Raw genomic sequence first — 12,875 nt, forward strand, 5'->3', positions numbered from 1 at the left:
AATCAAGTTTCGGGGAAGTTGAGTATTAACGTTAACATATTCCCATTGCCAGTCGCTTTCATTTTCTCCGTTTCTCGACAGTTTCCATACGTTGGTTTCTAAGGCATGAGATCCACTTCGCTGCCATATGTAGCTGTGTCCCCCACAAGTTGTGGAGGCGTAAATATAATCCCCTAACATTGGCAGGCAGAGGAGTCTTTTCCAAACAACATTGAACTCTCTTAAATTGAGCAACCACACTTTGTACACCTTATGCCAAACCTTGCGTTCTTCTCTTACAACGCCTGGAGTGAACAAATATAAGCTCTCGCCGTCGCACACAAACACAGAATCAAATGCCGCGTTAGGAGGTGGTGGAAGTGCGTTCTCCATACCACGAGAGGGATTCCACACACACAAACTCGTCTTGTTGAGGCATTTCTTGGACTCAAAAATACGCAATACAATGAACTCACCTGGGGAGATAATAGCAGCCGCGTTATAAACACGATCATATAATAATGTGGTATGATCCGCCATAGCATTGCCCCACGATCGACTCAACAACCTCAGGACCGGCCTGGAATCCCATGGCATTGCCCGACAGAATCGAGGAATGACTTCCCCGAGAACGACGTCATCACTGAGTCCAGAAACTAAGTCTCTTTCTGCCCAATATCATAACAAAATATATCATTACTGTGTGCAGAAACTAAGAATCTTTCTCCCAAATGACAAAAATCGCAGAAAGCAGAGAAACGAATGTTTAAATAGAACAATGAAATTTGAATGCAATAATCAAGAACAAATAGCTAACTCACCTGCTGCCATGGACGTCTGAGATGTCACATCAGCAGCCGTTTCTCTGTGATTTTCTTCAATTGCGTCTAATCTGTTCACAAGATTTTCCATCTTTATTAATATAATGTGTTCACTTCGCACAAAGGTGTGTGAGATAACAGATTTTCAAGAATATATATATATATATATGTTTTGGGGGTGGTTGAAAATGTTCACACGATTAGAAGAGAAGTCGAGGCCGACCATTTTTCGAAATAGTATAATTGAGGCCGCAGTGTTCAGCGAGGGGCTTCGCAAGATTCCTCCAGTCGCCATACCATTCGAAGGGCTCGTCTGAGCGGAGTTTGAAAAATTCGTCCCAGTTTTCTCGATTGGTGAAGTATTGCAAGGCCCCGAGGAGTTTCTCTTCGACTTTCCTGCTCTTCATGCTGAAAATTCCATCTTTCCTACTCTTCATGGACTTTCCTATCTCCATTGAGTCCAGATAGGAAAGGAAAGTCCATGGCTTAACCCACAATGCGATCATTATAGGCTAATGGGCAGTTGTACACATGCGGATGTGGCCACTAAGAAAAAAGCTGCGAAAAAGATTGATAACAGAAAAAAGCGGCGATAGAATAGAGAACATGCAAGTGATCGTTTCTAAAAATAAAAAATATACTAATAAGGAAAATAAAAAATATACAATAAAGAAATCAATATATTAATAAAGAGATCGTCGGGAAAAAGCAGTAAAAATATCTTCAAGAGTGACATAAAAAATGGGAAAAGCAGTAAAAATATCTTGGCAACTCAATCGATATTTGGAAAAAGTAGTCACACTTCAAATCAACGGTTGAAAGTGTCTCACCTGATCTAACGGAGCAGAGTAAAAGTGTTGACGATTGTTGATGCATAGGAAGGCCTATCGGCCTAATAAAAATATCTTGGCAACTCAATCGATATTTGGAAAAAGTAGTCACACTTCAAATCAACGATTGAAAGTGTCTCACCTGACCTAACGGAGCAGAGTAAAAGTGTTGACGATTGTTGATGCATGGGAAGGCCTATCGACCTAATTAATACAGATATATTGGTTGTCATCCATACTTATGTAACATGATTCACATGTGCACGACGGATCTAAATTATCCGAATAATATTTGATAATTATCCAAGATTTTAATTATATTTTGAAATTTGAATTTTAAGGCGCACTTTTTACATTTTGAATTTTCCCGCTCACTCTATTTGATTTTGATTTTCTGCCTGCTGCTAATCCTCTATTTCCATCGCGGAAGTTTCTTCCTCGACTCTTCTACTCTGCCCGATTTTCGCAACTTTACTCACAAGTTGACTGATTGGCTCCGTGAACGCGTGTGGGCCTCTGCACAACATAAACTCCGCCTTTTCCTGTGTCTTCTCTCCACTTTCTGTGATAAGGACGAACCTTCACGCGCTGTAACAAGAGATCAATTTGACTCTTATAAATGCGTTGCCCACCTTGTCTGCAGTTACAATCCCTTTCCTCCATTACTCTCAACGACAGCAAAATATCGACAAGCAATCAATATTCGTAATGGACAATTACATTTCCTGCGCTTCAGACTCAGTTCCTTCCAATACTGTGAAAGTCGTAAGCTGAAATGGCAATGTTCAGGAGCTTCAGTGACGGATAAAGGCAGCAGAGTTCATGCTAGACAATTCTCACGCCAACGACCTGCAGATTGGGTGTCGAATTAATCCTTTCTCGGCAGACGAAGCGCTGGATTTGGGGTATCTGTATTTTCTAAAAATGGACGATGACCTGGATGATGTCTTCCCTGACTCCAGAAATAAAAAGGGACGATGATCTGGAGGATGTTTTGACGAGGGAGAAGGAGTTTGCCGTGCCAAAGCTAAATTTGTAGGACGATCTAGAGCTGTCAATGACACTTGGAGAGCTGAGATTGAGCACATGCAGATCATGGAAGCCAAAGTTGGAGACCATTACCAAGTTCCAGTGGAAGCTCAGAGATCTGATGCACCCAAATATTGAACAGTTCTGCTGGCTTCAGTATCCAAAATATAGAACAACTGGAAGTTTGCATTACATTATTTTGTGTTGTATCACATTTGTACCCAAAGTATTTTTTAAGAGAGAAAAACCTTCATAGATTATGTTAAGAAAATATAATAATCTAATACATAGAAAGAAGTCAGCAGATTCTTGATACTGTTAAGTTTCAGGTGTGTCCAGGCTACTGATTACCAGATACCAAAGAAAGTATTTTCCTGTCCGTCCAATTACTTACAAATTTTTCATTTTCTATTCAAAACACATAAGTAAATTTTCATTTTCTATTCAAAACACATATTCCTTCGTAAAGAATATTTTTTTGAATGAAATTCTTCCTGGAGGCAAATGGAAAATCTGGAAAAGTTTTACATAAAAGTTGGAAAAGATATAGTTTTCCATATTGTTTAATTTATTGATATTTATGAAAATTCATTGCATGTAGACTTTATTGTGTTTAATTTATTAATATTTGTGAAAATTTATTACATATAATTTCAACCAGGAGAAGATCAATGCATGTTATGGTTTGATATATGTGGACTCATAGAAGCTCTCTTAGAATGTAATGACGAAGCACTCTTGAAGCGTCGAGCATGAGTTCAGGAAGCTATCCTTTTTTAATATTATTGCTTCTCCTAGCGTCATATCCGTTTTTTTGTCCTAACTATTATACAGTGTAATTTATTGCAGGATTGCAAACTTTCCCGAAAAATGGTTTGTTTACAAATAACTATTGTGAGCTAATGTGAATGTGAATTATGTAGTTTATAGAGCAATCTAATATGGATTTTTTTAATATTTTTAATAATGTTTTTATGTTTTTGCTCGATTTTCTTAGTGTCATTCTTTCTGGTTTTACCAGAAATTAGTACAAATAACAAAATTCTAATATTAATTCAGTAAAAAAATGGATTTATAATTAATTTATTATTTAATATCATAACAAAACTCTAATATTAATTTAGTAAAAAATAGATTTATAATTAATTTATTATTTAATATATTGTTGATATATTATATTCAAATAAAATATTTCAAAAAATAATATTAACTATTTTTTATGTAAAAATATATATAATTTTATTTTTAGTTATTTTTAAAATTTATCTGTATAATTTTTTTCATATTCAATAAAAAGTTAAATATATGGTCATAATGAATATCTTCATTACTAGTATAACAATTAAGTTATGATTACTTTTCAATTAAAAAAATGGAATATATAGCATTTAATATATATATATATATATATGAATGATGATATTTTAAAAATATTGATAATTTAAAAAAATACTATTTAATTATTAATAAATGATAACAAAAAAATGTAATACTAATCATAAAGAAAATATTTAAATTGTTTAAATAAAATAATTTTATATTTAAGTGAACAATAATTGAAAGACTTTGTAATACATGTGTACATTTTATTATTTTAAAAATTATTAATCACAAAAAAAAAAGTTTTATGTGGATTATCAATAAAATATTCAAAAATCATTATGAAATAAACTATTTCAACATTATTATTTATATATAATGTAATGGAAAATTAAAATAAATATTATGATTAAAACATTTTAATAGTAAGGTATGTCTATAAGAGATACACAATACATAATATAATTAAAATTAATAAAAAAATATTTAGTTAATTTATTAATTAAAATTAATAAAAAAATATTTAGTTAATTTTATAATAAATTAAAAGAAATTAATATATATAAATATATATGAATTTGATTCCTTCCGCATAAAAATTTATAATAGTTTATTTACATTTCACAATATAAATTTCTAAATTTTTTAATCATGATTTGAATTTCAAACATTTTCATCAATTCCAGTCTTATTGTACAAAGCCAAATGCCCGGACCTAACTGGAGTGGGTCCAGATACTTCCATTGTCCGCTTGGTAAAATTTTAAATGCCCGGTTGAGTTTGAGTAAACATTGAACTTCCAGCGGAATTTGCTTTGAACTTCATGTCCAATTAATCAGATTGACCCTTCCACAGTCCTCCCCTCCATGCTAAGACGTGCAGCCAAATTAAGTCAGTCGTTTGAGTTTTCTTTTCCGAATTTGGAATTAGGGTAAGAGGGGTTAAGTTAGTTGTTTGATCTCCTTTATTTTCTGTATATCAAATTTTAAAATATTTTTTAAATTTACTGATGATTAATAAATTTAAGTTAATTTGAGAATGTTTTTAGACATGATCGCCCATAATAATTAAATAAAAATAAATACAATTTAAAGGTGGATTTGAACCATATTTTTGAAATTTGAATTTGAATTAGATATTGGAAAAATTGGACAATATATTGAATTATATTATCAAATCTGAATTTTAATTAAATATGAAAAAAATGTGTAAAATTCAATACTAAGAAGATATATCCTACAAATAGTCAAACATAACATATCATGTTTCCAAAATTTAAAAAGTAAATAAATAAACAATCATTATATTCAAAACTTCAAAGAAAATTCATTAAATTTGAAACTCATTAAATCTTTTCTTCATACTAGTACTCTTGTTTACCTTTTCTAAGATTTTATAGACCTTTTCTATTAAAGATGGTCCAAAAATAATGATGGAAAAAGTGCATCAAATTTATTGGTATTGTAGATTGAGAAGAAATATAAAAGTGAAATCTAATTATATGAGTAACAAAAGCTCAAACTTGAGGCCAATGTAGATAGTGAGATATTAGATACTAAAAACAGGTTTCAAATGATCTACACATACACAAATGACAAAAACATTGAGGTCATATAACAAATAACAATTTTAATTTAATTTCAGCTTGATACATGTGAATTTCAAAGCCTATACTATATCAAATCCAAACTTAAAACTCCTTCCCAACCATCCCTATTGGATCCAAATTTATTCAATATTAAATGTTAATGGATTAACCGTTGTGATGGACCATGAAAATGAACCTCTTTGATTGAATTCCACAAGAATAATCCTCTTTTTGCAATGAACATCAATTTTGATAATCATCCAAAACAATTAAGAAATTACAAGAAATGGAGGGTGTCAGGAGACCATGAAAATGAACCTCTTTGATTGAATTCCACAAGAATAATCCTCTTTTTGCAATGAACATCAATTTTGATAATCATCCAAAACAATTAAGAAAATACAAGAAATGGAAGGTGTCAAGAGGGACATTGTAGCACCTCAGTGCCGTAAATATTTAATTTTACTATCAGTTATTTGTTTAGCATGAGGAACTTCAGTAACTGTGGTTAACAAAAACTAAGTAAGCTCTAAATGTTAAAATTTATTATTATTATTTTTTAATTAATTAATTAATAGGAATTGTATCAAGTCTTGAATTCCTGGGAAAAAGATCAATTAATTAATAGGAATTGTGTCAAGTCTTGAATTCCTAAGAAAAAGATCCAAAAACAAATTCTGCAAAACTCTGAGACAGTTATGACAGTTATCATTCTCTCTTCTTTCCCTAGACATAAAAGATCTCACTGTGAAAGACAAGGGTTTTTTACCTGAAAAGGAAGCTGGGAAGGTATGTCAAGAAACTACATAAGGAGTATTTCTTGAGCTGGACCTAAGTCAATGGAACACTTTGACACAGACTGGAGTTTGTGAGTTCTAGGTTGGGTTGAACCTTAATGCATGTGAACTGACCCTAAGAGGTCTTTTCAAATTACTGTTCTGGAAGGTTAAGAGCTCGAGGGGAGAGGTAGACGTGATTTCCATTCTCGTGGAAGGGAGGAGTGATATTTTCCTGGTTCAATTCTGGACAAGAATTGGGTGAAACAAATAAGTGTCTATATTCTCCTTCAAAACAGTTATCAATGACTGAAAAGATTGTATATTGTTAGTGTAACATTGTAGGTAACTATTGTAAATGGTACTATGTATTTGGAAAAGAAAATTAGATTTTTTGCTACTATGTATCTAGAAAAGAACATTAAGTATTGTGTTATTGTGCATGTGAAATATTGTGGAACTAGTAATGTATTGTAATGATGTGTTAATAATTTTCAAACAATGTTATAAACCTCTTAAAATTAAAGAATGGGCCCTCCTTGGAATTGTGCAGTGGAAAGACTACCTTTTGTGCTCAAGTTGGATTACTTATAAAAGAAGTAATTATGGAACTAGAAATAACATGTGGGCCAATCAAAATTCAAATAGACAGTAGAATAGGGTTACCCTCTCCATTATGTTGATGTTAACATAAATTATTAACTTGAACTTTAATAATAATGATTGGTATTGAACGCAAGTTCATGGCTCTGGTTAGGTTCCACCTGGCAATCCAGGGTTTTAGTGCGGAACTATCTAGAGGTGAACGTGCCAAAGTCGGGGTAGGATACCTCACAGGTAGAGAGCAAGTCCAAAGTGGGAAGGGTCCTAATCTTTGTCAGGTACCGTAAGTGTATTACCAAACACGAGAAGTAACAAACAATACCATTGAAAGAAAACTCAAAGTTATATATTTCGTAGGATGAATTTGTAACGAAATATGTAGCAGTGTAAACATAATTGTAAAAAAGAAAGAAAGAATAAATAAGACAAGAAAATTCACAATAGCACTACAGTAAGCATAATTTATTCTAGAGTCACATTATAGTCATACAACAGAAGAATTATCTTCAAATTACTACAAGAATGACAATAAGTTTCATAACTGTCAATAATTGAAAGAAAACAAACTACAGAGAACAATATCTTGAGCAACCCTGTTAAAACAGGGGTATGTTATGTTAATTTTAGGTATGTTCTATTCTAGAGCAATTTATTTCAATTTCTTTTCCACGTTAGCAATCACATTAGCATAAAGTAAACTGCAAATAGAACATAAATATAAATCGCAGAAGACAAGCCAAGACAAGAGGACACAGGATGTGGCACTAGCCAGGGACAAATCCCACAATGTGGGAAACCCTTGATCAATTCTTCTTTTATGTTCTTCAAAGTTCAGTAGAGAAAGTGAGAGAGATAGTATATTTACAATAGAAGTCTATCACTTTGACTTTTGATATTGTCATGAGATCAGTTGAAGACATATTGCTTCAACTGATTCTCTAAGGTGACTCGTTCACCTATCACAGTGTTGCATCTCGTCTATTTGTTGCACATTATCGTGTGACACCTTGCTATACTATCACATGTGTTGAACCTTGATGACTAAGTTGCTCTCATCTTCATGCTGCTCATCATGCTGCGTCTTCCATGGTCTTATTCATCATCAAGCTACCCATGCTCATGATCTCATTCATCATTATGTTGCCCATGATCATATCATCATGCATCATTATGTTTCCCATGCTCATATCATCATGCTGCTTATTATGCTGCCCATGATCTCATACATCATGCTACCTTCCTTCGGAGACAGATGCTCCAGCTGTTTCGGCAGTTCCCGATTGTTCCAGCTTTTCTAGCAGTTCTGGCTTTTCCAGATTTTTTGGATTTTCTGGCTTTTCTGGTATTTCCAGATTTTTCGATGTTTCCGGCTTTTACGACAGTTCTGGCTTTTCCAGATTTTCCAGCTTTTCCGGTAGTTCCAACTTTTCCAGATTTTCCATCTTTTCCAGCTTTTTTGGCAGTTCCAGCAGTTCCAGCTTTTCTGACTTTTCCGGCTATTCTAGATTTTCTGGTGGTTCTGGCTTTTCTGGATTTTCCAGCTTTTTCGGCAGTTTCGACTTTTTTGGCTTTTCTAGCTTTTTCGGCAGTTCCGGCTTTTCCGGCTTTTCCAGCTTTTCTGGATTTTCCTTAGGATCTATCCTCCTACTAAAACCCAAATACAAGTAGAGAGAGGAAGAGATCCAAGTGTGTGTAGAAATGACTTGAAGTCCTCTTCTATTTATACTAAAACGTAGAGGTTGAATAGACATGACTATTGGGCTTCTAAGCCTACATAAGTTGTTGGCCGACTTAACAATTTGTCCAGAACATAAAAAAATTCATAACTTCATAAATACTTATCGGAATCGAATGATCTTTAGATCAATCCTACACCTCTCAATGAGAGGGATCCAATAAAAATATCAGCTGCCATAAATAATATGACCCACATGGAGTTTGTCCCTAGTTGCCAATTTTAACACTCCCTCTCAACTAAGGAGAACTCCATCCACTGATCCATTTGTCCAACTGTACTATCTCTGCCATTAGTGCCATGCACTACTCTGCTCAGCTGTGCTAGCTGTGCTGGCTCTGTTATGCTCTGCTCAGCTCTGTTGGCTCTGCTCTACTATGCTGGCTCTGTTGGCTCTGCTAAGCTCTGCTGGCCCTGCTGGCTCTGCTCTGCTCTGCTGGCTCTGCTCAGCTCTGCTGGCTCTGCTATGCTCTGCTGGCTCTGCTCTGCTCAACTTAGCTCTACTGAACCATGAAGAAGAAGAATTGATCGAGAATGTGTCATACCGTTCTCCACTGACCCGAAGTTAGTCTCAGAGTGTGTACACTGGTCCCAGACCGGTCCTCAACTGACCCGAAGTCAGTGTTATAGTAGGTACAACTCCTACCGCTGGTCCCAGACCAGTACTCTACTGACTTGAAGTCAGTCTCAGAGTACGTACGAATTGTCCCAAACCAGTCCTCAACCGACCTAAGTCAGTGTCATAGTGGGTACAACTCCTACCACTGGTCGCATACCAGTATCATGGATCGCAGATCAGTGAAGGTCATCCTAGCATAGGGATTACAGTAGATACAACGATGCATCCATTGGTACTACTATGGTCCCTATCCTCATTTCCCTGCTCATTGATTAGATGAGAGGTACTTCCCATGAGTCCTAGACTGCATGGGTAGGATGCCTCGATAGGAGAACTTAATCAATCCTATCCTCACAGGAGAACTAATCATCCTGCTACATAATCACCATGGAGAACGCATCATCCAAGCCTCACAGGAGAACTAATCATCCTGCTACACAATCGTCATGGAGAACACATCATCCAGACCTCACATGAGAACTAATCATCCTACTACACAATCGTTATGGAGAACACATCATCCAAAACTCACAGGAGAATTAATCATCCTGCTACACAATTGTCATGGAAAACAAATCATCCAGACCTTAAAGGAGAATTAATCATCTTGCTACACAATGGTTATGGAGAGCACATCATCCAAACCTCATAGGAGAATTAATCATCCTGCCACACAGGAGAGGGAATCATCCTGTCCCACAAGAGAGCAAATCATCTTGCACCACAAGAGAGCTAATCATCTTGTCCATAGGAGAGCGAATCATCATGTCCACTGGAGAGCGAATTATCCTATCCCAGTGTGCACCACCAGGGGAGGGTGAGTCACCCTGTGGTCATATGTTGCTCCAGTAATAACCACAAGCCCCCAGAGCTCCTAGAGCTCAATGTATGCAACATGCAAGACCCTTTTACAAGGGTCTCTCGATGACTCCATGTCGTTCGGGAAAATCACAAATTTGATCTTTCCCCGGGGCTTTGACAAAGTGTAGTGACTTGTACATCATCTCAGTGCGATGGAGCCTCCTTGCTCATCAACTTACCATCTCCCAGATAAGGTAGTATCTGATGTCTATCTATTGGAGAAATAATTGAATACGAGATTCCTCAATAATCGAATCCCACCCCTAGTTGTCATAGAGAATCATAGTGGTATTCATCATGTGTACTCACTAAAGAGTTTCCACAACCAGGCAACTTCATATGAGGTCATACTCGCAGTTATGTATCTGGTCTTGGCAATAATTATAGCAACCGATTTGATCCGGCTTCGGAAGTTCAGGACCCGAAAAACTGCTAAAAATAGTAAACTGTGCTACAATTAAGGAAACTGAAAATGCTGAGAAAGACAATGGTGGGGGTCCAGGTGGACTTGGCAGGTGGCCACCAATATCCACCTGGATCATTCCTCCCCCCTTAGGAAGCAATGGTCCCCATTGCGTTGAGCTCCTCCATGAGATGAGGAAACTTCTGCTGAACTTGTTCCCTGGTGAGCCACTTGCCCTGCTGAAGGAGTTGGCCTGCTTTGACAACTCGATACAGTTGGATATTCTATTGGCGAGTGTTCTTGATCTGTGTGTCCATGATCCGATCAGTTGCAGCTTGTTCCATGCAATCTGGATTTAATTCTGTGGGTTTGAGCTGTTCTGCAATGTCGGATGTGTCTAGCAATGGTGGAAAGTATGGCCGAAGGCGGTCCACATTGAACACTGGGTGCAGGCCAAGGAATGGGGGAATGTTGAGCTCAAATGCATTGTCTCCCATAGCCTTAGTAATGGTGTAAGGACCATATCAGAGTGGTCTCAATTTCCGATAGGCTCCAGTAAGGCGTTCCTTTTGCAAATGCAACCAGACTTTGTCGCCCACCTGAAACTTGTGTGGCACCCAGTGTTGATCATGTCGCTGCTAGTACTTGGCATTTGATTTCTCAAGAATGTCATGGACCTGCTGGTGAATATGTTGGATGCGCTCAATGAAGCTGGTGGCCTTATCTGTTTCGGACTGGACATGAGCTGAATTCATGTGAGTAGCTGCAAGGGGCATGGCCACATCAATGGGGCATAGTGGCTGGAATCCCAAACCCACCTGAAAAGGGCTATGGCCAGTGGAGCTGTGAAGAGCTCAGTTGTAGCTGTGCTGAACATAGGGGAGGCTCTCGTCCCATGTACGTGGATGCTTTGAGTTATACATGCGCAGAATGTGCACAATCATCCTATTGACAACCTCTGTCTGGCCATCAGTTTGAGGATGGAAGGCTGTGGACTTCGTGAGTTTGGTGTCCAGCATTGACCAGAGACTGGACCAAAATGTGCTGAGAAACCGACTGTCCCGATCTGAGATGATAGACTGTGGGATCCCAAAGTGCACCCACACTCGTTCAAAGAAGAGTTTAGCAGTGGCTTCTGCTGTGATATTCTTCTTGCAGGCCATCATAATGGCCATCTTCGAAAACCTGTCGACGACCACAAAAACACAGTCATTTCCATGCTTAGTGGAAGGAAGGCCTGACATGTAATCCATGGAGATGGATTCCCAAGGTCGACTAGGGGTAGGCAATGGGGTATAGAGGCCGTGCTTCTTAATGGTCGGTTTGGCAATGGCACAGGCAGTACATGATCGGATGTACTTCCCAACATCCTGTCGAAGATTCGGCCAATAGAAATAATTTTGCAGTACTGCCACTGTTTTCTCGACCCCGAAATGCCCAGCAGCCCGACTGTAGTGTGCTTCCCAAATCATCTTGGCACGCTCGCTTGAAGGAACACAAAGGTGACCGAGGTGGCATAATAGGGCGTCCTGGAGGTGAAAATCTGCAACATGCCGACCCTCCAAGAGTGTCTGGTATGTGTGGCCGAATTCTGGGTCGCTTTTGTAGAGAAGTGGCCAATCAGAAGTCTTGTGCCCACAAGAGTTGAGCACGGTGTTTAGCGCCATGATCGGTGGCCGACTGAGGCAATCTGCAACATTATTGGTGCCGCCCTTTTTATACTTGATATTCAAGTGAAACCGTTGCAGGTATGTAGACCACTTCTGATGGCGATCATTCTGCAATTTCTCTTGGGTCTGTATGAACTGCAGAGGTCGGTGGTCTGTATGGATGACCGTTTCCTTCCCCAAAATGTAATGCTTCCATTGTCGGCAGGCCTGCACAATGGAATACATCTCTTTATCATAATTGGGGTACTTCCGGACTGTGTCTGAAAGTGTTTCACTGTGATATGCCACTGGATGTCCATGTTGAGTAAGGACTGCCCCAATAGCATAGTCAGAGGCATCTGTCTCGACCTCAAATGGTTGTTGTAAATCTGGTAACGCGAGCACTGGTGCCGTGCAGAGGCGATCCTTCAACTCCCTGAATGCCTTCTGTTGAGATTCAGACCAAAAGAATTTTGCTTTCACCCCGCCCTTGGTGACTTGACTCAAGGGCCAAGAAATATGAGAAAACCCCAACACAAACCTGCGGTAGAAGTTGGCAAGACCTAGAAAGCTGCGGAGCTCTGTTAGAGTGGTTGGAGAGGGCCAATCACGAATGACTTGGATCTTGGCTGGATCGACATGCACCCCCTGTTCATCAATGA

Source organism: Pinus tabuliformis, chromosome 9, assembly GCF_031772625.1.
Source record: "Pinus tabuliformis cultivar Carrire ecotype Pingquan chromosome 9, CPIR1, whole genome shotgun sequence".
In the NCBI taxonomy this organism is placed as follows: domain Eukaryota; kingdom Viridiplantae; phylum Streptophyta; class Pinopsida; order Pinales; family Pinaceae; genus Pinus; species Pinus tabuliformis.